Raw genomic sequence first — 27,359 nt, forward strand, 5'->3', positions numbered from 1 at the left:
ATTCTGAGGATAAGTTTAAGAGGAGAAAATAGAACAGATTGGAAATTAATTTGCTTATAAGCAGTTAAAGGTGTCCTGTTGGAAAAAAAAATAAACCTCAAGGCCATATTAAAGATTTTAGATATGTTGGGTACCTGTTGTTTTGGAGGTCTGCATGGTTCCAGGCTATTATACAGTGCCTATTCAGAGAAACCCTGTGCTGCAAAGAAAATTGGCATAGTTTGTGTTTGATCCAGCTGTGTATCAATATAATGTGAAATCTGTGGGCACAGACCTACATCTAATGGCTCACCAGCTCAGACATATCTGTCTCACACCAGTGGTGCCTACAAAGCTTATCTGGGTGGAGAGGGACTGTCTTATGGTCCAGGCTGTTAGAGATCCAGGAATACACCTAATTCCTGGGAAAAAACAAACAAACAAACAAACCAAACAACAAAAAACACAGGAAAGCTTATTATTGTTGTTACCATTCAGAATGTGTGAATTACTGTGCAGTGCAGAATATCTATCCTGTAGTGTATTGGGCAGTCCAAGCACTGATTAATGCACCCTAGGAATCCCTTCAGAGATAGTGTTCTTTGCCTCAGGATACTGCTGCACTTCAGTGTGTAGTTTTTTGGGATTAAATTGAAGGAAAAAAGCATATCCTACATTCAGTGCATCTGGAAGCTGGGAATGGATTGCCATACTTCTTTCAATAGCTCTGCGTGGCTCTGGACCATGGCATTATTCCTGAGGTCAGTGCCTTTGGTTTGCCACTATTTATTTATTCATGTCTACAGAGGTTCTCTTTTTCTTTCCAGCTGCTCCATCATTCCCCAGCACCTCCTGGTAGCCCTCCCTGCTTCCACAGCCTATCTGTTCTCAGAGCTGACCCTCACTGGGGTCAGGATGCGATTAGGTGGCTGCAGATCGTAAGGAATATTAATCACAAGGAACACTTAGATGTTCCTTTACAGACTTCCTTATGTGAAATATGCTGTGGCAAGCTATCGGGTTACCAGTGGCTGAAATAGAAACAGTTCTCTCTTTGCCCTTGACAGTCAAAAGAGGGTTTGATTTATTTTCTCATTTTCACTCTGTCTAAAGGCAGCTGGGCAGTATTGCTACAAAGCTCTAGCTGTGTGTCATTGTAATAGGGGCAATATGTTTGTTCACTTCTGCTCTCTTCCTCTATCTAATTGTTCTATTGTCTTTCTGTTTTCTCTCCACATTGGGGCTGACAAAATGTCTCCTTGCGTTTAGCCCTCTAGCCAAAACTTAACGGGCTCCTAATCAAGAACTAACACCACCAGCAGGCTATTTCCTGCCTTTGTTTACCATTCCTGGTGTCATCTTTCTTCTCCTCTCAGTCCATCATTACGGATTTTCACCATTATTTTCCTTTGACTCTTCCTCTGTATAGGGCACAGGAAGCTTCCTAAATATTGTTCCCCTTTCATTTTCTGGCTGCTTGATCTCTGGCCTCTGAGCTCTACACCCTGGAAGAGTACCAGATACATCCAGAACCAGAATTCACAAAGCCAAGTAGTCCTGGGATAACTGTATATTCCATACAGCTGTATCAGCAGAATGTTTATTGCTGAACCTTGATGCAAAATTTAAGGATGTTTTGAATTTACAAGGGGTAATCACGTGAAATTAATCCCTAGGTACCTTTCACCATGACTTGAATTTCCATGCAAGTATCACAATTGTCAGGGTACAATTCAGTTGCCTAAACAGGTTTCTAAGGTCAGCTGAGATTCCCTAAAACACAGGGCCACCTGATACCATCTGGGAGACCTTGGCCCTTCCCAACTGCAGCTGGAGATAGGGCAAAATACCCCAGGGTTTCTTAAATGGCATCACTTGCCTATGTTTAAGTGACTGAATTCCTACCTTAAGTTGAAATAACTGTTTTGTGCTTAAGTGTCTTTTTCATGTTACTTCACAACTGACTTAATTTATTTCTGCCATGCCTGCCCTGAGAATACTACACTGTGGTAGCCTCAACAAGAGATATTCACGGGATAGGTTAGTTTGACTCTTTAGGAATCAAATGAACACAGGAGGCCTTTTCTCTCATCTCAAACATGCTTCTACCTTTACATATCTAAGGTGGGGTCAGGATGAAGTTCAACCCAATAAAATCAAATGTTGTAGCCTGGGAATAATTATTAAGTATCATTTCTGATGTTCAAATAGGTAAGCAGGGCTATTCATTAGCAATCCTGGCAAGCTGTGGGACTTAATGATACCTAAACTATTTCAAGAGCAAGAGTCAGGCCACCAAACTTGAGGCCACCCTCACCTTAGGGGACTTACTCATACAGCCCCTCTCCACTCTCAGTTCAGAAAAGAGATAAATGGGCTTTTCAAGGTGGAGATTCAGAGCATCTGGGTTTAAATATTAGCCCTGAAATGTAAGCAGTTGAAGGGACCTATCTCATCTCTGACTATATTAGGAGGATTTTCCCCATAATTAGGTATGAAAAGTCAGGAGATGGAAATAATGTCTTACAAGTTCAGGTAACAGCAGCCACCCTTGTTGGCCACATTTCTCTGGCAAAATTCCTCCAGGGAAATTTTAGCCCTAAATGTATTTGTTTAGCTTGCTTAACAGCTCAGCATTTCCCCCAGGAGCTTCTCTGGTGTGTCTGGTGGGAGCTGGCAGTAGCAGTACGTGTCACTCAGAGCATGCTGCTGGTGTTGGCTTTGCTGTGCTGGCAGGCAGAGTGTACTCACTGCCCTTCCAACCCCTTGGGGCCTTCTTGTCACCAGCCCTGGCTGTCGTTCAGCTGTTCTGCAGTGTCACAGGCAGCACAGCCTCAATGCAGGGAATTTCACTGAATTATTGCCAATTAACACAACCTTTTAAAAACTGATTTGTGTACTGAGGGGAAAAAAAGAATGTTCAATATGCAATTGAACACCTAGAGAATTACCTTTTCTTTCTTCAGGGCTCTACTTCAGTCAAACACCTCTCCTCCCTCCTTTCTCACCTCAACTCCCTTTGTTTTCCCTGCTGGTTCCTGCTCTCCCTCCCTCCCAGTCCCTTCAGTGAGGTGATGGGCAAGGCGGGCAGCTGGGATCTAGGTAGCTTGGTTTCTGTCCCCACAGAAGAATTCATTTCTTGCTCTCCACTGCTCCTCACTTCTTACTGCTCCTGTGCCCCAACGTGGCTCATCCATGGCCTGTGAAGAAGTGTTGGACAGTTGGTTTATTTCCTAAGCTTGCAGACACATCTTCATTGCAAACATGTCAGGAAAATGAGGTGGGTGTATTTTATCACATAGACTTCTGCAGTCAATGAAAGTCAGGTGTCTAAGGCATGTGTAAATCCTGAAGCCATGGATGTAGCTCCTGGGAGATACAACACAGGTGCCAGCAGTGCAGGGCCAGTGTGATGTGTGAGCAGGGGCACCACACCAGGCCTCCCAGCTGCTGCCCAGGCAGAGGGGCAGCAAACCCACTCCACCCAGAAATACAGACATTGGTGCCAGTGGCACACAGAAACCCACAGAGCCCAAAGCTCCTCCTCACCCATCCTGCAAAGCAGAGGATACCTTCTTCCTAAGAGCTCCCGTTAACTTGTCATATCTTCTTCAGCAAGTGCAGCGGTTTTGATGAATCATCTAGAGGTTTTCCACAGAAACAAATGAAGAAATGCTGTGCCACTAGCAGAGTTGTCAACTAATTTCCTTCTAAACGAGGATACTCTTGAGACCTTGATCAGTCTGCTTTTTGTCTTAGGTTACCAAGTGAAGTTGATGCAGTATGTCTTAGGTTACCAAGTGAAGTTGATGCAGTATGTCAAATCAAAGCCACAAGAAGCAATGTGGGCAAGTCCTGATCTTAATTCTCCTCATCCAACCAGATCTCACGAGTGCAGCAGCTGGCCCAGCCATCTCTGGGCCATTGTATGCACAACAGTGAAAAACTGATAGTTCTTTTTGTTTCTGTTAGATAGGAACTCGCTCTGAATTGTATTTTAAAGAAAACCCTAGGAAACAAACTCTTATTGTGCTACCCTGCTTTCCAAAGCACATAAATCTTTTGTAACTCTAATTCACAATCCCGTAGCAAATACAGTAGCATCAGTGACAGCTGAAATTCTATAAAAACAGCATCAGAGTAAATGGTGGGCATATGTCAAATGAATCTACAAAACCATTGGTTTTACTGAGTATGTATATAAAATCGTTTTGTCCACATGGTATGCACACACCTAAGTTAAAATATTTATTTGTACAGTACTTATTGTACAGGTAAACTATACAATTAAGCAGGATCATATGATAGTACAGTGGTGCTAACTATTATTCTAACATACAAAGTAAATTAAAAGTGGGTAGGATCACCTACAGCAGAATATTACAGAAAAAAATTTAGATTTGAGCACATTGTTACTGAGGTTGGCTGAGAAAGAAAGTAAAAGATCTAAACTGATTGTCATGTGAAGGAGTGCATTAGGAAACAGCACTCTCAGTTTTACTGTTTCTTGCTTGTATCTTTTGTAATACACAATAGGGGAGTCTTTTCTCTGATTTGCTTTTAAGCCTTTAGCACAATCAAAAGCTGGAGGTATTGTAAAGAAAATCTGCAAATAGCACGAAAATGTCTTGTGGTGACATTCTTATTCAGGCTCCGGGCCTGATTTTGAAAGATTTGAAACAACCAGGGATACCAATGCTAAGCTCTTCTGCAGGTCCGATATTTGAGGTCTGGAAGGTTGTTTTATAATCTTGTTTTCATGTTCTTGCAAATCTAGATAGTTTTGGTTTTTTTCCTTTTAGTAGCACAGATTTTATTAAAACCATTCAGAACAGATATCTATGTTTTAAGTGAGCAGTTTTTTGCTTACCAGAAATATACATAACTTTGGTCAGCAGAACAATTTCCAATCTTTGGGGAAACTGATAATATATTTAAAGTTAACACAACAACAATTATTTAAAAAACAAAATCTCAGAAATGCTGGGACTTTTAGATCCTCTCCATTGCATCATTCTGCCTGACTAGGGCACCATCTTCACAGAAGTTCTTGCACATTAACGGCAAAGGAGTCATGGGCCATATAAAAAGTCAGTGCCTCAAAAAAGTAGATTTTTGTTCTTTGTGTTACACTGCCTTGTCATCTGGAGGGAAAAGTCCATTTTTGCCATTGTGTTTTCACTCAGAAGTGGTTTGAGGTGGCTGCAGTCTGAAGTATAACCAAAACAAAACACTAAGGTTTGAAATTGTATGGTCAGTGTTTATGCAGGCTGTATGTAAGCCACAAGGAAAAATAAATTTAAACAATCATATGCAGATCTGAGAGGCAACTGAAGCAATGGCTCCTCAATTCCCAAAAATATGATTAAATTTAGAATTTTGTATCCCAACTAGTTATCACACACATGGTTTATTGGCACAATGTAACCGAATACATCCAAATGCCTGGCTTTTCAGTTTTAGCAGTTTAAACCATAACCTAAAAAGAGAATTGAAAAAAATGTATATTCTTTTTAATGCTGAAAGAGAAAGAAAGAAGTTGACAGATCTCCCCTATGCTGTCAGATATTAACAATTCCTAACTAAGTTATACAAGACTATTTAGAAACAGCATATCTTTTCATACTGCTAATGACCCTAAGGGGCTCCAAATATTTGCCAAGGACCTGTGGCAGCGGCCTTTTGGGTATAATGGAAAACCATCTCCTCTTAAAAGCACAAAGGAAGTAGCAATCGGTCTTTAGTTCAGTTGGGCAGGTAAACCTTGTGTACTGAAGTCCAGATTCTCTGAGGTATTACAATTAGCTATCTCGATTGCACAGAACCCCATGTTCTTCAAAATTTGGCCCACAGTCCTGACAATCTTTTAACGGTACTGGTTTTACATCTTTTCTTAGGCCAATTCCCTCTTCTCTGTATTTTCAATGACTTTCAGGAATGTCCCTATAATATAGTCATTTTTCTCCAGCATAGAAAATGCTGATGCTATTGATAGAATCATATGACCTACCTTATTTATTTTAAACAAAATGAAAATCCACTCTATTTCAGGCCTACATACGAGCAAGCAAAAACTATGAATAAAAATTTGCTGAAATAATATGGGTGATCACCTTCATGATAAAATTTAATCATCTTTTTATATTTATTTTTATATTATTAATCTACTTGTATGTGTTATATTTTTGTTATGTGCATGGTGTAGCTAGTCTTTTGCAGATTTGCATAAACATTGAACAAGCACGTCTGAAACACCTATTGCATAGAAAACTTGAATTGTACATTTTAAATAATGATTTTGAAAGGATAAATTGTAATCTTTTATGGCTGGTACAAATTTATATTGAAGTTTCACTGAAAGGTACAATTTTTCAGTAGAGTTTACTTAATGTTAATCTATTCATTTGGGGGTAAATGAAGAATTTAATGGTGAAGTGATGTAACTAGAATGTAGTCTCAAGTGGTGTGTTAGGTTTATCAATCAGTGAAAATTGTGCACTTGAGTGTAAGAGCACATGTCTATCCATATGATTCTTGCAACCTCAGTTAATTGAAACCCTTTTTCCACCCTATTATCAATACTTGAAAAATAGCTCCAACCACATCTATTAACCAGTGCCTTAATAGACATTTTATCAGCTCCATATAAATTGCACGTATTTTGCTAAAAAGCAATTTCACTAATACAAGGGTCAGTTCTATGGTTCACTGGAGATGTTCACTCAGGAGTTGTTGGGGCACAACTGGATGGATGGATAGAGATGGATAGGGCTGTGAGCTCGGTCTTCAATCCTCTGAAACACTGTACAAGGTTGGAGGTCCAATCTGATTAACACTCTCAGTCCTCATTAATTTTAACAAAAGCAAGGTGTGCTCATGATGAAAATTAGTTAGGCATGATCACTTGCACAGGGAAATCTAAAGCAGACTAGAAATATGTGGTTTTAAATTTCCTATTTAAAAAACCCCCAAACTTTAGACTCAGGACAGCAGAATTGTACACTAATATTGATATGTCCTAAACAACTCTGAAATGAAAAGTTCTTTCCAAAGCAACTTCTCCAAATTTATAATTCATATTGATAATTTCCTCTCTCCCATAGATACTTGATTTGAATAAAGAATAAAAATAGTTTTTCTGTGCAGCTTGGCTCAGTGTCTCCTGAGATCATGGACAGCTCAGCTGTCAATGCATTTTAGCCAATTGTCAACATCATGAATCAACAGTAGAAGAAAAATGAAAGCATCTACAAAATTGGAAGAAAAAGAAGAAAAAGAAGGATATGAGATCCTCAGCAGTATCTAATCTAGTACTACCTAAAACTCTCTAAAGCCTTCTCTAATCCTTAAAGGCATTTTGGAGCTTTGAATCCATATGGTTTCACCTCTGCTGAGAGATTACCCACATACAACAGATTTTGCTTTTCTTTTTGTGATCGAGTTGTTTAGTCAGTTCCATCAGATGTGAGGTTACAGGTGAAGGGCAATTATGCTGGGTAATGCTTAGTTTGGGGGACATTCTTTTTCATGCTTAATTTGACTTCTCAGGGAAACTTGTTGGCATCACTCAGAACAGTGCTTTGCAGTGTTGGAGGGGTCCACTGGACAGCATGAATATTTTTTGGCTACTGTTAATTCTTTGTGTGGATCTGTCCCTATGATCTTCATCTATGATCAGTGGGAAAACCAGTGGAGCTTTGAGAATTAACATAATAAGGATCTATACTCAGTTGTATGCAGAGGTAATATACTGGAAGCATTTGCATCACAAGTGAGCAAATAGCTTTCCTTTTAGTCTTAAAGTGCACTTTTATGGGACCATATATTATATAGGAAGGCAGAGCTGAAACTGGTACTACATTTATCAAGGCATGCATAGTTTAGTGCTTGTGACACAGCTATTCATAGGCAGGAAAAAAGAGCCCCCATCACAGCCACCAGAGCAGAGCTATAGATCTGCAAACTGATCCAGCCCAGGCTAGAGCTCAGTAAGATGCTAAGAAACCTGGTTTGTATAAAGGAAATTAGGGCTGGAAGTTACAAAAAAGGGTACAAAAAAGATCAGTGCTTTACCATATTTGCAAATGTATTGTTTTCATTGTCAAGACTTTATAAATTATACTACTGTGGGCAGACAGGGCAAAACCATAGCTGAAAGCTATCACAAATCTTGTTATGCAATGAAGAGCTTCCTTTTACAGTGGGGTATTTCTTCACTGAGGGAAGATCATTGCTATAAAGTGTAGGTATTTATCGATTTTCAAAGGTCTTGGCCCATGAAAGCTAGTGTTAGATTTGGAATTTCTCTTTTGTTGCCAAGGTGACAAACACTTATAAATATACCACATCTTCTAATGTGCTTTTAACTTAGTATTTTTATGGCTTTTAAATCAGATACCATTAGCAAATATATTAGGTAATTTAACTGAAAGACCATTTTCTACTAACACTTTTTGTTACATTTCCCCAGGTACTTCAGTAAATGTCTGTTGTGACATTGCAGTCCTGCCAGGCTTCTAGCATATAAGGATACATACAGTGCATCTGGTAAGAATTAACATATTACCTTAGGGCTTTCTATTTTTTTTTTTTTTGTATTGATAATTACAAATTGTATAAAAGAAGACAAATACTAAGGATTGGATCCTATAGTCCATTGACTTCAGAAGGAATTCTGTGGAGGTAATGACTCTGGGATTGGCCTGAGGCCATACTGAGTGTTGTTATTTTTGGCTCCCATCTCCCCTTTTTATAGCCCAGTAATGAGGCTGAAAACACAGGGGAGACCATAATGGCTCCATAGCTGGGCACTTTCCTCTGCAAAGGAGAAGCAAACAAACCAACAAAACCTGCCTGGGTGTTTTCCTCTTTTTCATTGACTTGAAGGTCAGAGGAGACCTTTGCCATCACCCTGTGGGATGCCCTGCAGGACACCAAGCCAGGAGCTTTCCTGCCAGGAAACCGTCTGGCGGCCATACAAGCCCTGTCTTGGACAGAGCATGGCTTGAAGGAGACTAGCTTGGAAACTCGTGCTGGCAGATGATGTAGCAACATCTGCAGGAGCTGCTTGTCCCCAGGAGGCAGCTGCACCTCAGGAGTCTCTTGGGGCCACGGGAGAGTGACCTCCCTGTGGGCAGGGGCTGCAGGCACCATGGTGGAGCCATGAGAGAGCTCGGCAACAGGACTGGGGCTGGCTCTGCGAGTGAAGGTGTACAGAACCCCTCTGACTGCACAGAACCTTTCCCTGTGCTTTTCCTGCTACAAAACCACATCTGCAGGTAGGGTCTGGGCTGGGCTCTGCTCCCAGGACCTCCATCTTGTGCCAGAAGTCCCATCCTGCACCAAGGAGCATCCTGGTTGGGAATGCAAACATATGAGCAAGCAGCACTGGAGAGGTGGGGTGCTGACAGAAAGGAGCAGTCATTTCAAAATCCAGTTTTAAAAAAAGTTTGACAAAGCTTTGCATCACTGAGGATTAAGCACAGTTCATAAACCAGTGAATAAGCTTCCTACAATAGCAGTGTGTTAGATTGGGTGGAAAAGTCCAATGGAGAAGCATCCAGGAAACATCTTTCATGCCTGCATATTAAATTTAATCTTCCACCCCCGTCTTTTAAGACTTGGCATTCATCTACTAAAAAAGGATGTTGATCTGAAAGAAAAGGAGAGGGGAAAAAAACCCCAGTCTGTTATAACAGTTTGCTTGGCAAAATGGGAGAGTCTTGAGGAATGAATTGTGTATGAGTTACAAAGAGCCATCCCTTGCTGTAGACACTGGGCCTGTATTTGTCACTCTCACCCCCAGCCCAGCACTGTCCCATTGGCCTCTTCATTCAGCACAGCTATCTGTCATGAAGAATTTAAGTTTCATATTTTCATCTGTCAGTTGTGAAAAGGCCTGTCAGCTGAAGCTTACACTACCATTTGCTAAAAGGCCTATAGCCCATGCTGACAATACACTCTTATATTTGTGCTTCCAGGCTCCAGATAATCCCCTCACTTTCCTCCTCAGCAGTCCAGTTATGATGAGGCTTAAATTGCATATTTTGGGGGTTTTTAAATCCAGATTTTGCTGATAAATGCTATCAGCGGGAATGAAATGAAATACAGCATGGTTTAGCTCTTATTACCAGCATTTTGTGAGGGCTATAGAGACAGTATTCATATTAAACAGGTTAATGTCTATAATGTCCATAGTCACAGGAACTAAATGTAGGAATGCGAATATCAGCTTTTATCTACTTTGTCTGTTTGCCTTCCCTGAAAAAAAAACACCCATCCTTTAAACAGGGCATTTCCCAGTCTCTTTAATTTGATTTGTAAAGGCAAATAAGATAACCAGCTCATTACACATCCACAGCCAATTGTTTTATGCTCCAAGATACCACCAAATTACCCATATAGTGCCACAGAAGGAAGAAAGTGTTTAAATCCCCAGAGCATGCTTTCAAACCCCAAGACTTTTTCTGTAAGACTGTTAACAAAATTACCAAAATAAAAAACTGGTCACCAACCCATCTCGGTCTGATGCATGTTTATGAGGGTAAGGAAGGACACAAGGAGTTGATCCTCACACCTGGAGCTGTAGGACTGCACAACTTTGATTCTCACGCCTAAAGAACAACACAACAAAAAGTAAAATTGCTTCCAAAACTCAATCTCACCTGAGGATTGTCAGGGAACACAACACCCAGGCAATAACCCAGGTTAAGCATTTGCTGTCTTGTCTCTAAGAAATCCATTTTCCAACCATTATGCAACCACAAAGAAATCATATCTGTAATTCATTACAGGCTTTTAAATTTGCCTAATTGATTATTACTCAATTACACTTTCTGAAAAAATATGAGGTTATGTCCCTATAAAACAACTTTGCCTTTTGCTTCTCAGATGAAACATCATTTTTCCCTGCAGTTTCCCTGTACTCTAATATAGTACAGTAGTGCCAGAGGGGTTTCTGTTTCATTGCTTTATGTTGTCATTTGGAAACTAACTTCAGAGCAATGTTTTAAACCCATGGTCTGAGACAGTCTGGAAGGAGAAGAGAGAGGGACTCTGCAAAAGTCCTGTGAAAAGCAGTCTTACCATTAACAGGTTTCAGCCTGATCCCCTTTTTCCCTGGAAAGGGTTTTCAGGTTTTCACATTAAAAATAAAATAAAATAAAATAAAATAAAATAAAATAAAATAAAATAAAACAAAACAAAACATAAAATTGAGAGTTGCTGCCTTGGAATATCTTTTTCATTAAGCTGGCTTCTGTTCAGAAAATGAGAGCAGCTACAAGGCAGTGTATAAAGTGACTCTGTGGAGTCATTCCTGCACATGTTTCACATGGTATTTTGTGATTAAAACAACTTATGTGTGCACATTTCAACTCATAAACATCCTGCAAGTCAGAAAATAACACCATAACATTATTGAAAAAGCTTGAAATACAGCACTTCCTTGAACATCCTAGCTGTTTGGGTTCAGGTGTTTTCTACTACAGCCAGCTGTGGCAAAGAATTCTCCCAATGAAGAAGGATTTTCCCACCTCAAAAATATTTTTTGCCCTGCCATATCCTTTGGCTGTGTTCTTCCAGTAGGTAGGGAGAAACCAAGAGAAATGAAGCTGAAAGGGAGTGCTGCATGACAGTACACATTTTTACTTCATTAATTTACACGTTAGGATTTTATTAGGGTGTTATAAATAACAATAGCTGACATAAAAATTTTAATAGTATTTATTAACAGTATCAATGATTATTAGACATCTGCTAAATCTATTATTTCTGTAATGGTAGTGACATATTGCCAAGACAATAGCAATGGGGCATTGTCTGTTCAATCCCTGGGTCAAAGTAGCAAGCGCATCCTGCCCCAGAATATTCCCAGACAATGATTTTTAGGAGAGTCATGTGGGAATTATGATAAATAGGGATGACTCTGAAAGACATGGAAAAAGGAAACAGCAAAAGCTGGTGCAGCATATAAATGGACTCTGGTGCATGGAGTTTTGGAGGTCTCTGAGAAGCTAATCAGTGAGCTAAAGCATAATGATTTGTGTTAGCTATTTTTCTGTCCAAAAGATTGAAATATCTGAGGAACAGATGTTTTGTTTTCCTGTATGTTACCATGTGGAGTATTTTGGATCTCACAGTGTTCTTACTGTTGTTGCAAACAAGAATTCCCTTAGCATGGCATGTGTGTTGAGTATCTTTAATTTTTTTTGAATGGAAAAGACAAATATATTTTGTTTTGGGAAATTACTCCAGGAGCTCTAGCAAGTGATTTGATTCCCTAAGCAATACAAACTTTTAATGTCTGAGTTACTCTATATTGGGGTAAAAATTCAGAAAATAGTTTCACCTCACTGAAAAGCAGGATTTTGCTCCTGAATTCCTGGGAATTTCCCACCTAAGCTAAGAGCCCCCCTTTTGTCTCTCAAGTTACTTATTAGAAGCAGGCTCATGCCTCATTTAAAGAACAACAAATGGAGGAGGCAGATCAACATTTCTTTCTGCATTTCTTTTTACCTGCAATTTGGGAACAGCTTTGGTTAAATCCAGGTTAATGTTCTCCACAGGCATGTTCAAATCAATATAAAGATGTTCAGTACATTTGTCGATGAAGAGTGAGAATTGCTCTCTGATAGAATTGGTTCTCTTTACAAGTTAGAAATACTGGCCTTTTCTACTACTTTAGGTTGGGCAGTTCTCTCCTTCAGCTGGTGGCTTTTAGGATTGTATTCCCAGGTGCTGAGCAGCTACTTTTAACAGCTTTAATTTTTCTGAACAGCTAAGGCCCTGCCCTCTATGAAGACCCTCAACACTCAACTCAGGGTAATAAACCTATGCAGGCAGCCAGATACTTTACTACCAGGCACAGCAAATTCTCATCTCACAAGTCCCTTTTAGATCTCAGCCAAACTTTTCTTCCTTTTTCTGTTATTCCTGCTGTAATTATTCCTTCTTCCTGCACTCCAATCTCTTTGAAAGGATTTGTTTGATTATTAGCTACATTTTTTTACTTAAGGTTTGCAGGTGGGTTTGACTCAACTCACAGGCAGACGCCAGGAAACATCACTTCAGTCTGGTGCAGAGCTCAAGGTAGTGACAGGAGATCTCATCCCAGTCAGCACTGTAATCCACTGGCACCAGCAAAGCAGCTGCCAACACAAAAGGCCTCATGCCCAGATCCATGAAGGCAGTGGCCATGCTCCAGTCCTCTTGGTGGGAAGAACTGGGTGCAGCTGTCCAAGGCTTCTTGGAGGAAGCTGGTTGGATTCCGAGTCCTTGCTTAATTTCTCCAGGGATAAAATCAACTACATCTTGTCCTGCCCCAATGCGGACACAGCTGCTACCACCAGAGCTGGTGGTAAAATTCCTAACTTCTTTCATACCTTCTTCATGTAAAATTTCTCTTTGGTTCTCTGCATATTTCATTGGCATGTCCACATTCCCCAGAAACTTCAGGCTCCCTTACTTTTGTTTTCTTGTTTGCTTCACTAGGGAATAAGAGGACCAGACACCAGGCATTTAAATTAGGATTAAACTGATCAATCTTTCTACAGAGTGATAAAGTTATCATAGCTAGCTCTGTGGAGTTATCGTCCTGACCTTTAGGGTCCATCACTGTGGGTGCAACCACCATCACTAGTTTTGATCTGACAGTGCAGCAATGAACTTTCTTTGTTTCCTAATGGGCAGGATGGTATGTGCATCCAGAGACAGAATGACCCCTGAAGGACAGATGCAGTAGGACCTTTGTGGGGAGCGGTAGCAACAACGTTTGCCATCCTTGTTTTGTGCCACTGCTTGGCCTTGTACTGTTGCCAGCAGCTGTGTGGCTCGGGTCAGGCCAGACTGCAAGAAAATAGTAAGAAAAAACACAGTATTATTTCCTTTTTGAGTTACAGAATAGTAAAATCAACAGCATGCAGCTACTTGTCCTGCTCTGTGAAACAAATAAATGGACTAAGGGCAAATAACTTCAGTCCCAAATTTTCCATCATCAGTTGATCATGGATATTAAATGGGATGGAATATATAAATATAATGGGATGGAATATTAAACTGGGTATTTTTTTGCATCGCGTGCAGCTGACAGATCATAACAGATGAAGGTACATAAGTGCTGGGGAGCCAGAAGATTTCCATGTTGCCATACTGTACATCCACAAGTCCTCTATTTCCAATTCCTCGCTTCACGAGGTGAACCGAGGTGGGGGAATTCAGAGACTCCAGCTGACAAGAAATTGAGAAACAGGCTCATTTCTCCTCCAGACAGAATGTTTATTATGTTTCTCTCACTCTGTTCTTTGAATCAGTACTCTTCACAGTTTTCAAACTACACATCTTTGTAAAAGTCACAGCTTCCCACAATATTATTAATTTCAGTTTGAGAAGATTGAAAGAGCAAGGGCACAATTAATTACTCCATATGAAATAGTTAGATTTAACAGGAAACTGTAAAGCTTTATTTTTCTAAATGTTTCTCAACTCCAGCACTAAGTGAAAGTGTAAAGTGAAAGAGGCTGGACTTTTAAATGTCAAAGTAATTTTGGCCTATCTCTGGCCCTTCCATTTGCCACATTAAAGCAGACCTGTTATTCTGTAAACTTTATAGGCTCAGTTGGAATACAACACAGCATTTGCCAGGACCAGCTTTGAGGGTAGACAAAGTAGGTAGCTGCCTACCCTAAAAAGGAGCTAGATGCAGAAAAAAAAAGGGCAAATTCGCAAATATAAAACATTATTTTTTGCCAGCTGTGTTTCCTGATCAAATTGTCCAGAGAGTGTAATATACTTCTTCAGGTATTTTTTCAGAGAGTAAAGAAACCCATGGGGGAGGACATGAAAATATCTCTCTGACATAAAAGGGGTGAAGTCTGGCACCACCTTCTGCTGCTGTGTTATTGAGGTGGCCTTTGGCAGCTGATGGGCAAGGGGGGTGGTGGGAGCAGATCTGCTAACCCTGCAGAACAGAGGGCAACACACCTAAACACGCCCGCTGCTGTAGAAAAACCTTGCCTCTACAAGCAAGTCGTTTTGGAATAGCTTTAGAGGGGTTTTGCTCAAAATAAACTGCCTTGCAGCCATATGTAAAAGTTAGGGGGTTTTTCTGTTCTCGCTTTTAGTTTTAAACAGCCTGGTGTTTTATCCCACATCAACTGCAAATTGGACTAAAGCAACTGTTCTGGGTTTTTTAACTGATTTCTTTTATCTTTGCAGTTACTACACCGAAGAGAAGCATTGCCATTTTAGGTTTCTAGTACTTGAAAACTGCAATCTTGCAAGCTGGAATCTTTTAAATGGAAAGCAAGACAGAAATGACAGTGGTACACAATGAACGAATAACTTCTGGGATCAGATATTCGAGTCTCTTAGTTCTGGATCAAGCAAGCAAATTAAGGTAAAACCCAGAGGGACAAATATACTGCACAGATCAGCTTGGAAAGCATCCTTTTATAGAAACAAACAGGGAAGTAAAACAGTGCTTTAAAAGTGCATTAAGTATACTTTATTCCTCAGCTCAGAGTTAATTCAAGCAATAAACTCACAGATTTCACACAAGTTAAAGCTTCCTACAAATCTCAAAACTGAGTTCCCTACTGAACCTCAGGGGAAGCTTTTATAATGATAACTCCCTTCCCCCACATCCAAGTTGACCTGGAAATGCTTAAAGAATTGTGCTCCTGTCCTAAGACTTTTTTTTTATTATTGTTATTACCTGTGTTTTTCTCTGAACCACATATATAAAAGAGAGGGGATTTCCCCTTGCACCAATTAAAACCCAAATCTCACCTCTCCTTTCTTCCCCCACAACAAGAAGTTAACCCCTGCTGAGCTCTTTCCCCCAAGGCATCTATAAAGCCTCACAGGTGAGCTTGCTGCAGTAAATAGAATGAATCAGCCCCAGATCTTCCAACAGATAAACACCAATCTTTTATTCTAGCCACCTGGCTTTGGACTTATCAGACAAGAAAATGGCTGTGGTTCGAGTTAGGTGGATTTTCTTCTCCTTTGCAATATTCTTCCTTTTGTATTTTCTTTCTTTTAGCAAGCACTCTTGGGAGCAAATGTGCTTTGGAACATCTTCAAGCCGGAATTTTTCTTCCTGAAAAGCCACATTCTGATGCCTTTTGTTGGAGGAAGTTACCTTGTTTTCTGTAGGCTCAGTCTCTAAAAGTCTTTTAGTTGTGTCAGAGCTCTTATTTCACAAGTCCTTGAAATATGGCTGAGTTTGTAACACCTGGACAGAAGTAATATGAAAATGTTTTCATTAAAGGTTTAATTGTAATTACATCTACTTGTCATACCTTAGGGAAAATAAAAAGCTTTGTGTGGTTTTATAGGTAAATTTGTCTTGTCTCCCTGTGGTTTTGACCATAAGAATGTAGAGTCAAGAATTATAATAGTTCACTAAAATATTTTCTGTCCTAGATGTGCATGAATCATATAATTGTTTGTCTAATAAAGCACTTAAGAATAACTAGAAGAAACAAAATGCATTAAGGAGTCTAACAGGAGAAAGGGCCATTTTGCCAAATTGCTTCAAATTTTTATGATTGTTTTCAAGGAGGGAGTGAAGCGAGAGGATGAGAAGTCAATTCTCCAGTTCAATTTCTACCTCTTCACTGATTTCATGTTATAAGTAAGTGTTTTATAGGACTGCTTTCAATTTATTTTCTGGTCCTGGCAGAAAGGACTGACTGTCCTGTTGCCTTTAAATTTCACCCTTCTCTCTTACCTTTTATGTTTTCAGGAGAACACCATCAAATTATGTTGAGTCCTCTTTTTTTGAGTACTTCTAAGAAGTGTTTCTGAGCAAAACCACTCATTTAAAATTTTTAATAGGAATTTCGGGCACTGCTGCTACCTACAATTTTTTCTAAGCCTAGCACTGGGGAAAGAATAAGGAGTCCGTGTTTTGAGGCTTTAAATTGTGTGTGTTTTGTATGCTGCTTTTTTACTTTCTTCACTCTAAAGAGATTGGTCTTTCTGCAAAAAAAAACCTCACAGAAACATTTATCATCAGTCTCATGTGCAGTGTGGATATTTGTTCCAGATAGCAGTGTAGATATACTAGCTAGAGTTCATCTTGGGTTAAGTTCTGGGAAAGCCACAGGAGAACAGACCTCTATTTAACTGGCATTTTGTATCTACAAGGGCGGTTGTGTTGCTAAAACCCAGGCAGGGTAAATGTGTTCAGAGGACTGCGATGTTAACTGATCCACTGCTGAATTTATAATGGCCAGCAGTGATTTATTGGTTTTGTTGTGTCCCTTAACCATTATGATATATTTAGGCGCATTGCTGTATGTGTTTGTTGAAATCTTTCTTCTCAAGTGCTGCATTTTGTGTTCAGTCACTGCCTGTGAATTGTTCCCTGGAAATGGAATGTTAATTGTGTTGGGGACAATAGATGCCAATACGTATTTACATAAATAAACATTATTATTTTGTGCATAAAACATTTTTAAAGCAATTTTCTTTCTTGTGGAATTGAAGAGAAATATTGTCGCATTTCCTTACTTGGTGACTTAGAGTAAATAATTTTTATACATTGCATTTTGTGCAGAAAGAAAGATGGGCAGAGAAATAGACATATTATTTGCAATAAATGAGAATTAAAAGTAATTAGTGAAACAGGACAACTTAGAGGATTGGTAATAGAATCCAGAGCCTTTTCTCTTCCAGGTGTTCAGACCCTGGGTAATGAACATGTCATAAATACCTCTCTGGCGAGGTCACCAGTTTCAATGAGGTTGTGTCAAGAGTGACAGGAAGGCATTCATGCATGAACAGTGGTCACTGGGAGAATTCACACCCCTTGTCTGTCACAGAGGGGCAAAGACTGGGCTGAATTATTTCGGTCCACTCCAGCCCTGTCACCATGGGACCCTCTGGCAGGGAAGGCTGTCACCCTGTGCTCTGGCATGGGTGCAGCTGTTTGTGGCAGCTGTCCTGAGAGTCCCTCCTGGGCCATAGCACTTGTTGTGTTTGCTGTGTAACTTCTGCTGGGTATTCTTTGCCTCCTGTGGCTGTGTATAAAATGCAACAGCAAAGGGTCCCTACCAGGTTTATGTACTGGAAGAAGAAAATTATGGCTTATTTTAGGCAGGAGATGTACACGAGATGACTGTGCTAATTCTAGCATCACGCTGTAATTTGCACTGTCTGTTTCCATGTAAAAATAATTACTCTAAGGAAATTCCACACTTGCTAAACTCAATCCGTACTCTTCCTGATTGTAGAGGAGCACGGTTGGATCCCTGGGTATGACTTTTTTCTTTGAGGGCAAAGATGCTCACAGACTTGCTTAGAAAAAAGATCAAATATTTAACTGAGAGTTTGTATTAACATCATTAGAAGTTTATTTCTTGTTTTGAGCCTTTTGAAAGCAGCAAATGACTTCATCAGCAAGCCATGTCCAGCACTATAGAGAATTAGTTCCTATTTTTATATAAGTGGGAAACAGGGTCTGTGCAGTCTCTTAGTACTCCTCAGAGCTCTGAAGGGAAGCTAATGCTTGGAGCTTAGCTGCATATACCTTTAAGTATTTCTAACTGAAAAACACAAAGCATTGTTTTCTCTTGGAGAAAACATTTTGGGTTTAGGAAAGAATGCAACACTGAGATAATCTCACTTTTCCCATCACCATCCTTTCATTCTTCTCTGCTCCCCTCCCCTCCCCAGACACAAGGTGACATATCCAAGTACTTGTCCTTCAACAGATTCTTCAGCAAGCAGCAGAGCAGAAAGCCCTAATATCTATTCATTTGTAATCTGTCATTCTTAAAGTATTAAGGACAATTGACGTCACATGTCTCAGGTAATTAGAATAGTCAGCCTTTGCTCCACATTTTTAAAGCAAGTGTCTCAAACTCTTAATCAGTACATTTATTGATGTCTTTCAACATATCTGTTTCTTGTCAAGTGTGTGTTAGATTTTAAAAAAATCTTGCATACTGAATTGTGCAAGAGAATTATATTAAAAGCCTCTTTCTATTGCTTCTGTAATTAAATAAAATATATTAGTGACAACGTGGTATTTTCCACATTCAGAGTAATCAATCTCTTTTTTAATATGGCAAACTGCTCAAAATCAAATTAATAAACATAAATGTCAGGAGTTACATTTACACAAATGTTTTAGTACTTGTTTTTCCAAGTTTACATTTCCACATCAAGCAATATTAACTATGATAATAGCTAATACCATTTTACAAGCTCTAAGGGGCTCGTAAAAAAAGGTTGTTGGATTTCTTCAGCTGTTAGTGATCTTAGCAAGAAAAAGCAGCCATTCTTCACCCCAGAAACACAAGTCCTAACTTTGGCAAGGAATGCACATTTATGTGATTTTTGTTAGATACAGGTTCATTTTGTTAGCTTTGGGAGATCTCTAGGACAGGTACACCAAAGCTCAGTGCCCTCTTGCAGCTCAAGCAATCTCAGCAGACAGTGCTCTCCTGGTACAGCAGATCTGTATTTGCAAGAAGAGCAATCTTTCGGGCTTGCTAGGGCACTGCCATTATTCTGTGGCTATGGCTTTGGAGGCTTATCCACAAAGAGGTTTCTGAGACTCACTGTCACCTTGCTCATTTCAGCTGTCCTATTCCAGGCACTACTCCCTGGCCCTGTTCCCTGGCACCCCTTTAGCAAAGAACAGCTGTACCATTGTTTTGGTCCCTTTATGCTTTAGAGCAGTGGTTACTCAAACCATTTTGTAAATGAATCTCAGTCTGACTTCATGTACAGGACAGAAGAAATAAAGAGCAATTTGGAGTAGGTTTGGATATGAAGACAGAGTGGGAAAGAGTTTGGGCAGTGGGAGATTCATGTCTTTCATTGCTAAATTTTCTTCTGTTAACCACGGCATATCAAAAACAGAAGAGTGTTTCCACAGCAGGGATGTTCTATCAAGAACTGGAGCAATGAAGTCAGAACAGTGCAAAGAGTAAAGGTGGTCCCTCCTTCCCTTTGCCAGTGTTTGCTTTTGTGTACCCCACTCTCTAAGACTTTCTGCCTTGCAAGATGTGGTATATTTCAGCCCTGTTGAAGGACTAGTTTGAGCTCTTTAACTGACAATCTTGTCTTTTGGTTTAGGTATTTATTTTTATTCCAAATTTGGCAACAAATTAGTAACAAAGGATGGAGAGGAATTTACTCCGATAAAACAGAAGTGTAGGGATGGCTTGCTGTTGTTACCATTTCCTAGATGTCTCCTAGCCACAGGATCTTACCCTGTGGAATAGGCATTGTAGACACACTGAGAACAACATGTAGACATACGCACTCCCTAAATTGATATTGTGGAGATCTTTTGCAGATCCAGGCTGTTGGAAGAAAAAGGCATTACCTCCAGTAGCTCTTCCTTTCATTGGCACTCTCACTCCTGTGCATCATCTTCCTCAGTTGTGCAGGCTGTAGCAACAACAAAACAGGCTAGAAACTCCAGCAGATGGGGTGAAATCCAACCTGAGCATTAGGGCAGCCCTTGCTCCCATGGGAAAGCTGCTTGCTTATTATAAGAGAGCTCTTTATACCTAAGGGTTGGGTACCTGATTCACTACAGGAGATACAGAGGAATATGTTTGAGGTATGCTTATCAGGAGTTCGCTTTTTGGTGAATTTTTCCGCTTTTCCTTCGTCTAATTTCTCTGTAGGTCTTGGATTAAGTTAGAACAGGACTGTGAGAATGTGAGAGGAGAGAACTCCTTACTGAGGAATCTTTTACGCTGTGCATGCAAGTATATGACAGAATGCACTGCAGGCATCAAATGACCCCCCAGGTTCATCAAAGAGTGGAAAACCTATGGGATGTAAGGCAGGTGGCAGTGTGGTAAGTGCTGTGAGCACTTGCTCTTTCAAAACACGTGTGTGTTTGTGCCTCTTCTTGTTGAGCAGAATAACTTGATTACAGACAGGCTGATGGGTTTGTCCAAGCAGCACAGCATTGCTGTAGTTTTGCGGTAATGACAGCTCTCCAGATCCAAAAAGCAAAATGAAGTCTTCCTGTGGATGGTTATCTCCATCAGCCAAGGAGATGTATCTCAGTACTGCAGTATGTTGGGTACCAAAGTGATTCTGAGTCAAACCTCAATGGCTATTTGTTCATAACGGACGAATTCTCTGATTTACCTTACTTCTCCTTTCCTTAAGAAAACACCTGTTTGGAGATGAGACAGACTGCTTTCCTTAAGAAATGAATTGGATCTGCACATACATAATAGTTTCTCCTTTTTGTAACCTATTACTCAATATGGAATAATTAAGAATGGAAAGGTTGCACTGAGCAGCAGAAGGACAGTACTTGCCTCCCACTGAATCATTTCTGCCAATTTAAAGGATTCATTTCCCAATTACTAAATTTTAAACATAATATTTAACCTTCACCTTCTTTAGTTTGCATGCACTTTAAATAAGCCTCATAATTAAGGACTGTTGCTGCATTTTGAAAATATGGGGTGCCATTCTGGAAACCATTACTGTTACAAATTATCTCAGTGGAATAATTGATGTAAAAATAACTGTGAGTTTAATATACTGACAATTTGATTTAGAGTGTTACCTTCATTCATTTCATTGGAAAGTACCTACCTGCATGCCTCTGACTGGTTGAAATTATTTTATGTAGATATCTAAACATGCACACAGTGATGTATTGTTATGTTTATCACTCTGTTAATTCACCAGGATCCACTTCAGCTGAGCTGCAAATTCAGAATCTCCCCATAGGAGAGGCTAATTGACTTGTGCTTTTGTGGTTTATGGTGTCACCAAACCCCTTAACACAATTCCAGCTCTCTGTTGAATGGATGCTAATCTATTCTTAGTCTAACTGTTGATTTAATGTTGATATAACATCTAGCTGTACTTCTTTTTCCCAAGAAGATGCTTTTAAATTCAGTTATGATTGTAAATATTGTATCAACTTGAGACTTTGTGACTCCATGTAAAGTAACATTTTAGCGCATTTCATATAGATTTTGGCTTCCTAAAACATACAATATTTTATCAAGAGGAAAAAGATTGTTACTGGCTCTGTTCAAACTTTTATATCAGGACTGGGACAAAAGAAACTTGTTTTCATAAAAATGTCCAGTACAATTTTATCATCTGTTAATAGCCACAAAATATACCTAGATTATAAAGTTTATCATAATCTATATAATCTATATATAATCTATAATTATATCTAGATTATTAATGTATATCTAGATTATGCTTTTTCAAAACCAAGATTATGTAGACTGGGTCTCTTTTTCTTCAGTTGCATAGCCACAAAAATAAGTTATCATACGCACTACATCTTGTCAGAGTTCAGGATGATATTGCTGTGAATCCCAGGACTAAAAAGGGCCCAAAGTGGAAGCCAGAGAAAGAGTCAGGCCTTAGCTTTATCCCAGTATGACTCTGTTGACTTAACAGCAGCTCAAAGCTTTAGAGCATGGACTCCCCCTCAGGTAGGAGCTTTTCCACATGGAATTTAGGAAGGAGGTAGGATAGGAGTTTGAAACCTTCCTTCTTGGTTAAGGAACAGCCTGTGTTAGAAGTGAAAAGGAAGACTGTTCTTCACTCCTGGTCTAGAGGGCTCATATTCTCATAGCAGAGCAACCAGGTGTAAGACTTGAACCCAAGATGCCAGAAAGCCAGCAAGTGCAATTGCTGTCCTGACTTAACTGTCCAGTCTCAACTGGTGAGTATCTCTGAAGCAGAGATTGGAAGAAGTTCAAGTGCCAGGTCTGAATCTGAGCTTTATTTGGCCCAGAAGTAGATTTTAGACTAAACTATAGTATTGTCCCTTTGGTCAGACATGGGTGGTGTGGTAAAAATGAGCAGCTTTATGGTATGTTACCATTCATGTTCTTGCTGGGGCAAATCCAGCTTGGATGTCTAGAAAGCACAAAGCACACTGGAGCTGTAGCCACAACAAATAATGAGTGGGTTGGTGTGAACATTTTTATCTGCAATATGTATTAATTGTTCTTTACTTCCTGACAGGAGAAGATGAGCACAGCTGAAAAGAGAGGAATGTTAGGGTATGCCTGGGGAAATGTGGAAAGCTGAAAGGCAAGGCCTTGTGCTCTTAATAACCATTATAATAAATTAGCATATGCTACAAATAATGCATCAGAAGAAGGAAAAAAAGAAGCTGTCTTGTAAAACAGGACATAATTCTGCGACATGTCTACTGTCTCTAGATAAAGGTTTGAATGGTTTTCCCAAGAAGAAGCTTTATGCAAATGCACACTGTCATGTGAATCAGATTAAGGGAAGAAAGACTATTTATGCATGAAATCCAAACATGCTTCTGGGGAAAGGAGAAGAGAAATAAACGCTTTCTTTCACCTCAAATACAATATATGTGCAGTGACTAAAAAGAAATGAATGTGTCACCTCTATTACTGACACTAAGTGATTTCCCACTAACAATTAGCATGAATCATAGTGATAAAAAACTGAGATGGAAAAGATCTATTAGAACGCACAGTCCACCTGCTGTAAGTACAGGAATCTCCCTGACAATTTCTACATGAAGCAGTTCACTGCTCAATAGTTTGTGTTTTCATCAGTGCCACTTCACATAGGCATTTGCTAAGATGACTTTACAACAACTACCACATCTATTCTTCACCCAAAAATAGAATTACATCAATTTTGCTCTTCCAGAACAACGTCCTTCTGAAGAGACTTTTTGTCCTGAAACTTTATATGCAGTGGGTTGTCTTTGCTTTCATGAACCACAGAAGACGTGCAAACTGTTCCTATATTCAACAGCAGCACAGAAAGCAAGCAAAGGAAGATGCTTGGTTACAGTGAAATAAAACAATGTAATCAAAGCATTTTGGGTAACAACAAACCAGATTCTATTCAGTGGAAAAGGTGCACATTGAGGTGTTTGTGGTTGCCAGCTGTTGGGGATTGTTCTATGCCATGTTTATCCAAAGGATAGGTTAGAACAAGCTTAGGGTTCCTCAGACTGTTCCCATTAGGGAATAGCCCCCAAAATAATTTGTTCTGTCTCCCTTTTCTCCCCTTGCCTGTCCCTTCTGCTGGTCTGTGTGGGAGTCAATGACACACCTGACTCTGCTGGCTCTGCTCCCATCAAGAATCTCTCAAGCAGAGGGCATCTCTCAGTCAGCAGAAAAACATCAGGGCTATAGACCACAGCCTAGCTCTTTGTAACCAGTGGGCCAAGCTTCCATATGAATTTAGGATCAAGTTTGGTGTTAATTTCTTTTTTAACAGTGTAATAGAGATATGCCATTAAAAACAGAATTGTCTGGGAGTGCCTTTGAAGGTAGACAGTGTCTGAAACAAGCCTGGAAATTAACTCACATGCAGCTTTGCTTGAAAGTCCAGACAAGTGGGGTCATTGCACTGCAATCTCAGTGTACCCAGAAGAACTGCTTTTTCATTTGAATCTGTTGATGGTTACACCAGTGTGGCTCTGTAGGCATATTCCATACGCTTGGAAACTGCCTGACCAGATTCTTAGCTGACGTCAATTGATTTTTCCCCACTAATTTCCATGGGCAATAATTTCTCATCCTGAGCATTTTGCATGAATCTGAGATGCTAGGCTGAACAATTTGCTGGTCATCCTCAGGATGCATGTCATTATGGTATGATTCAATTCCTATCAAAATCGACTGGAAAACTGTCTGCTAACCCCAGGGGCTGCTGAATAGACACTGTGGAATAAAGGCTGCAAGCAAGTGTGGAGATACAGAGCCAAATGCATTTATATGGGGGTTTGTTTTTAAAAAGATGTGTTTCAGATGTATGGTGATTCTGTGTTTGTGGCGTTCTCCCACATCCCTGCAGAGGCAGTAGCTCCTGTGCAGGAGCTGTTTCTGTCCTGGGAAAGGAGGAACGAAACAAATCCCCTGCATGGGTAACATCAATTACAAGTTTTGCTTGGATACCTGTGGCTGAACAGAATTCATGTGTATGCAGCCTGCAACAAATGCAAAGGCTGATCAGATGATCCCAGGTAGATAGATTTTTAAAGGATATTGTTCCTCTGAAATGCGTCAATTTGCCCCATGTGAGCTAAAATAATTTAGATAAAATTGATCTGCTCATGGCTTTTCTGATTGCTTGTAACGATTTTTCTGGATTACAATGACCTTTGAGTATTACTTATAACAGCAGCTCTTACAAAATTCTCAGGCAGAAATCCGATTTACTTTTTATTTAAAATAGATAATGGGCATTTAAAAATAAGAGTTCTCCAGCCCTGGCACAGACCCAATCATGGGTGTTCTGATATGTAATTCAGCACAGATCATTTTAAAAACAAGAAGTTTGCTGAACAAATATAAGCTTCCCTCAGCCCAGCATGTCTGTCCCCATGGACCAATGAACTTCCCTGTGACTCAAGATATTTTTAATTCTGCTCTGGACTTTCTCCAGGAAATCAGTAATAATTACTAATTGTATTTTTGTAAGCTAAATGAAAGGATGCATTCTTTCTTTAAATTCTCCCTTAGCTTTTGCAATTAATTATGTTGCTCTTTTGTGTGATTAATCCTTGTCTTTGTATTACAACTTCACTTAATCAAATAGTACTGCATAGCATGCCAAGGGTCCTTAAGAGTAAAATATTTTCTCCTATTTTAGTGTCTTTTTTTTTCTTTTCTCTGCTACTCAAATCTCTGCTAAACTTTGATAAAAGTGATGCTTTATTAAAGAACTAAAGAGTTCTAAAATCATCAGGGGAAATTCACATGAGATTATTGTGTCTCGGCAAAGACCCCCTGTCATGTGTGGAGCTACAAACAGGTTTTTACCAGCTGACGATATGTCCTTACATCAACAACACATAATAAGGGAGTTTTCTGATAAAACTATTTCAACAGAAGGTCAGTTAAAACCCTAAATGACCTCAGGTTTTATTTTTAAACCTTTACTATATGAAATATAGTAAAAGAGACTTACCTGACCATTTAAAATTATATATTAAAATTATCCTCTTGCAAAATGCCCACATTGGAAATGTCAGACAGACAGGTTTTGAGTGGTTTAGAGAAAGTCTTAAACACTTAGATTGCTGTGCAATTTTGTGGCAAATCTAACTTCTTCCGTTGCAGTCAGAGAAAATTTTTTCCATGGTAAAAGTGGAGCATGTCTGTCATTCCAGCCTAGCATGACTGCAATATGGCTAGCCTTAAAAGTCAGGAGGCTGGTTTGCACAGAGCAAGGTTCTTACTTTAAAATAAATCATTTTCTCTTCCAGTTTCTTATTTTTTAGGGTGCCCTGGGGTCATATTTCCAAGAGCCCTCCTGTATTAAAATGAATAAAAAAGCAGACAAAATCAACTTCAGAAAAGGTCACAACCTCTTTGCTCCAGGACCAGGGCCTTTTAGAGTAAGGCCTTACCTTACCAGGCTTGCAGTGGAAAAAGCCAAACTGGTTGCAGCTACAGGCGAAATGTCATTCTTTTATCACCAGAGCGGTGTCAGTGGGTCTAGGATGATCTGAATATTTATTCCTATGGAAACCCTCTCTGCTTTGAGCATAAGAGCTTAAGCCCCAGCAATGTGAGCTGGGCTGGAGCCCAGCACAGCATTGGCTGTTCATTAGGAAAGCACTGAAGATGCTCCTTACCTTTTGTGATGAGATCACTCCCACAGCTTAATAATGAAATAAGGGAAGGCAGTAAGTGAAATGTTCTGTGTCAGTGGAACTATAGGTGGTTAGTGAATTGATAAGATGTTAAAAGACTCAGTGCCATCACTGTAGGATGAGTCAAACTTCTTGCTGGTGAGGGCTATAGCAGATTCCTTTGTAAAGCTTTTTACACAGAGTGCCTAATTGCAAGGAGAATGAGCAGGCAGAAGAGGAAAAAAATAGAATTAATATCGTTCATTAATAGAAGTACATTAATTAAGTATTTAATAAGTGCTAAAAAGTAGGTTTGAATATTCAGACTACTGTCCTGCATCAGCAGGGCTTGGAGGTGCATGGTCACCTTAAGCATAGCTGTAATCTTATGGATATACAATAAAATAAAACAAATAAAAAGTATTAAGGAGTTGTATGGCCCTACTTGCATAAACAATGTCAGGGATCTGCTTCTTGAACTGGGTCCTTTATGCAAATAATAAGTCGCAAATAATAAGTCACAAATGTGGTAAGGATTTATTTTATGTTCCTTCAAACGAAGATGGGTTGGCTGTATTCAGTATATTAAATCCTTCCTGCTGTTAAGCTTTAAGAAACTGATTCTCTTGTAACATATTTTGATTTGACTACTGTAGCTTCCAAGTGCTATAAAGCACTAGAGTAGTTTGCCTTGGCCTCACACCTAGTTACAGTAGTGCTAACTTTAAAATTGCTGAAGAAACCCACATCTGGAGTCAATTGAGTGAATTTTGACCAGCTT

At 39.6% G+C, this 27,359-nt stretch overlaps 1 long non-coding RNA gene across 5 annotated transcripts; it reads left to right on the top strand.

Moving 5' to 3' along the window:
- Positions 1 to 594: 594 nt before the first annotated feature.
- LOC146440996 (uncharacterized) lies at positions 595 to 25,476 on the top strand. Of its 5 annotated transcripts, none has more exons than XR_014849746.1 (6): positions 595 to 3,259; positions 3,772 to 3,827; positions 7,083 to 8,526; positions 15,193 to 15,373; positions 16,022 to 16,615; positions 22,969 to 25,476. It is a non-coding gene; the product is annotated as an uncharacterized LOC146440996 (long non-coding RNA). The 5 variants fall into 5 exon arrangements; XR_014849745.1 differs by lacking the exon at positions 22,969 to 25,476 and adding an exon at positions 16,727 to 17,433; XR_014849744.1 differs by lacking the exon at positions 22,969 to 25,476 and having other exon boundaries at positions 964 to 3,259; positions 7,083 to 7,721; positions 8,450 to 8,526; positions 16,022 to 17,430.
- Positions 25,477 to 27,359: the final 1,883 nt, after the last annotated feature.

The sequence above is a fragment of the Lichenostomus cassidix genome, chromosome 2 (assembly GCF_008360975.1).
Source record: "Lichenostomus cassidix isolate B80296 chromosome 2, HeHo_3.0, whole genome shotgun sequence".
NCBI classification, from domain to species: Eukaryota; Metazoa; Chordata; class Aves; order Passeriformes; family Meliphagidae; genus Lichenostomus; species Lichenostomus cassidix.